This window comes from Arvicanthis niloticus, chromosome 22, assembly GCF_011762505.2.
Source record: "Arvicanthis niloticus isolate mArvNil1 chromosome 22, mArvNil1.pat.X, whole genome shotgun sequence".
In the NCBI taxonomy this organism is placed as follows: domain Eukaryota; kingdom Metazoa; phylum Chordata; class Mammalia; order Rodentia; family Muridae; genus Arvicanthis; species Arvicanthis niloticus.
Genome location: NC_133429.1, coordinates 30,333,659 through 30,337,263, shown reverse-complemented (window position 1 = coordinate 30,337,263; position 3,605 = coordinate 30,333,659). Strand labels below are relative to the sequence as shown.

The 3,605-nt window shown below is 47.3% G+C and overlaps 1 non-coding gene across 1 annotated transcript; it reads right to left on the bottom strand.

The window, feature by feature from the left end:
• Nucleotides 1–2,940: 2,940 nt before the first annotated feature.
• Nucleotides 2,941–3,083, bottom strand: LOC143436537 (small nucleolar RNA SNORA48). Its single transcript, XR_013106500.1, has one exon. It is a non-coding gene; the product is annotated as a small nucleolar RNA SNORA48 (small nucleolar RNA).
• Nucleotides 3,084–3,605: the final 522 nt, after the last annotated feature.

The following is a 3,605-nucleotide window of genomic DNA, read 5'->3' as shown; positions in this document are numbered from 1 at the left end:
TCAGCAGTTACACTAAAAGTCTTGTCGTTCTGACCCAGCCTCCATGATGGCATGATGGTCACTGAATCTTTTATCTCATCCTCCCTCTACTGGGCTGTCCTTTTTCCTCATGTTCTGAGTTCTTTTTGCTTGAAACAACCGCCCGATGTTTCTCCTCTTGCCTCATCTTTCTTCTGCCAGAATAATCTTGAAGCATCTGAGCATAATATTGTTTTCTTCTCCCGAACATCAGTTGCTTTCAGAAGTCTACTCAATTAGATGAAGCCTCCTTCTGAAGGATGTACAGACTTTTAGAAATTAATGAAATCTGCCTTTTCTAGTTTCTTCTGTTTTAGTAGTATCCATATACATAATTGCAGCCACCAAACTGGATTTCCAGTTTTCTCAGACACATACTCTACTTTAAGTCATTCCTTACCCTTATTCTTCTATGGTCTCAGTACCTTTCCTGCAACCACCTTAGAAATAATTCCTGTTTTGTTGTTGCTGTTGTTTCCAAAGCACATCTTTGAAACTAACTTTTTCAGGAAACTTGGGTATCTTGGTCAAACCTGGTTTCATCAGGACCAGTGCTGAATCAGTTTTCATGATATTCCTTGCTAGTCTGTGGGTCATTATTTATTATTGTTAGTAGCTCTCCCTAACGAGGTGGAGGGTTATTCAGCTTCTCTGTTAATGGAGCTACAGGAATATTTCAAGTAGATCTCTAGTTTAGAGCCTAGGTTTAAGGCTGGGAAGAGATAAATCCAGCAGGCTCTGATGATAGGATGGGAGGGAATTAGTCTGCAAAGATGCTTATGTTTTGTATTCTTAGATTGATTGTTCTCTATCACAGACATCCACAGAAAAGAAGTCTTCCCTTCTGGGATGAGAAAGCTGTATTGCATGATGGAGACAGATATTGACTGATTTTTTTTTAGACATTTAATTGATTCTTTGTGAGTTTCCCATCATGCACCCCAGTCCTGTTCATCTCCTTGTCCCTCATATTTACTCTTTGCATGTGCAACCTCCTTCCCCACAAAAAAACAACCACACACACCACCACCACACCCTACCACGACCACTACCACCACCACCACCACCACCACCACCACCACCACCACCACCACCACCACCACCACCAATAATAACAACAAAGCACAGAAAACATCTCATCATGGAAGCTGTAGTGTGTCACAGTGTGTCCCACAGTATATCCCTCTGTCCATACATCTTCACTTACAAGTATTCACTGCAATGCGTCATTGATCTGGTTCAAGATCTCTGGTTTCTGTGACACCATCAGTATTGAATCCTCCCCAGGCCTCTTCCCAGTTATCCTGTTGTTGTCCTGTGTCATGGAGATCCTGCAGCTTTGGATCACCAGGACTGGCCCTTTTACAGGTCCCAAGTGCTAGCAGATGAAAACGATTTTGGGGTGGTCCAACTCAGAGCCCCAGATCTGAGCTTGAGTGGCAGCTGATCTGGTCATCCAACTGGCTCTTCCTTATTCATGCCACCATGGCTAGCTTTCCAGAAGTCCTCTGGCTAGGCTACCCAATGCCACCATTGGCAGGAGGCAGGGTCAGCTCTCCTGCTGTAATGTTCTCAGGGTCAGCTCATCTGTATGTATGTCTCCTGGGCCAGTCCACTGTGCCGTTCAGTCAGACCTACTCTGCCAAGTGCTGCAGCCCGCTAGGGGCTAGACTAGCTCTCTTGCTCTCTCATCCTTGGGGCTCACCTGTGCTGCGGACTTCACTGTGTAGCCCAGGTGAGGTTTCCAAATTCCCAAGTGCTACAGCCTATAAGGGGATCGCCTTAGACAGGGTCTCCTATTCTCAAGCTCTCAGGGCCAGCTCTCCCTACTACTGACTACTGCAGGTGATAAGTAAGAACATCACTCTCGCACCCACACTACCTCATGGCAGATGAGTTGCCAAGCCAGCTCTCCCATACTCTTGCCCTCAGGGCCAGCTCACTTGGACCCCCATCACCAGGGTCAGCTCTGCTGTGCTGTCAAGGTGATGTGCAGGACCTGCTCTCCCAAGTGCTTCAGCCGATGAGGGCCAGGCCTAGTTCTCTTGTGCTCAAGACCCCGTGGAGAGCTTTTGTGACCTCAGAGGTAGGGGTGGGGATCAACTCTGTGTTAATGTCATTCTAAGGCAGACACATGGAGGGTCAACTCTCCTATAATCACTCAGCTGGGGCCTGCTCCCCCACTTCCCCATCACTCGGGCCAGCTCCAATGTGCTTCCTGGCTAGGCACAATGCCCACTGGGCAATGACAGGTGACTGCTACCACCAGTGAGGCTCTCCAGAGCTAGTGAGGGGAAGGGCCAGTTCCGCACACCCTCTGGACATCCACATGGCCCCTGATGGCTGTTCCAACTAGAGATGACCCATGTTCTCTAGTGGTGATATGAGTTATATACATCAACACTGATCCCTGCTGATGCATAGACACAAACACAGACATGGCCCTCAGCAGCAGCTTGGGCTGGGACCTCACCATGGCCACAGGTGGCAGAGCTGGCCAGTCACAACAGTCTGCTCCTCTCCACCCTTGAGTCTCTCGTTCCATCACTCTCCATAGTGCTCAAGCTGCTCCATTTCTCTTTCTCTCCTGTCTGACCATGACATACTTACACACTGTGGAGGTTCCTGCTGACACCATGCAGCTGGCAGGCCCCTGGGTGACATCCTCTGGTAAGAGAGTGTCTATGGCCTGCCTACGTCATATGCCGGGTGGCATGGCGATCCACAGGTCTGTGTCTTCTTCCCATGTTGTGCCACATGGTGGTAGGCTGAGCTCTGTGTGTCTATGGTCTGCCCATGCTGTGGGGGGTGGAGGGCAGGTCTGTGGGCATCTTTCTTCACCTGCACTGGGTGACATGGTGGAATGCAGCTCTGTCTTCCTCCTCCCACTCTGTGATGCCTGAATTTGATTACATTTGATTTTTATGAGTCCTAGGCATAGGACAGCTTTGGCCACTGAGCCAGGCATCAAGCTAGGATGAACAAAGGACTGCCATCTGCTCTGCCCCTGACTGATAGAAGAACACAATCACCAAAAGGAGTTGTTTTGCCCACTGCCAGGGGGTGCTGACTGGTGTTTTTTAAAGACAATGTCCAGGATTTGCTAATGTGGACCATCTGGTAAAATTGGAATGGGAGCAGAAGAATATAAGGTTTTCTTTTTTCTACATAATAGAACCTTTCGGTCTCCTATGTCCACAGTGTGCAAATTATAAGCGGATGATAAATTCAATACACTTATATAATGCAGTAATAATAGCTCAAACAATTAATCTCGACACGGTCATCTGACATAGTTATCTGTTGGAGTCACATGAAATCTGGTCTCCATTGACATTTCAAACGCTCAGATGCCATTTGCTTTACAGGGGTGGAGTTATTTTTACTAATCACACAACTGGGGAGAAATGAGTCTTAGTGCATGTAAGCTAACATTTTGTACCAGTGAGAACATATTTTGGTAGGGAAAAGACGAGGGCTAAAAATAGCAACCTGGAAAAGCCATTTTTATCAGGTTGCTTCGACTGAGAAAGGTCCTTGAACTCTTGTCTTAAATATGAGGTCTGTTTTTCCTTGTTAGTCAGCTT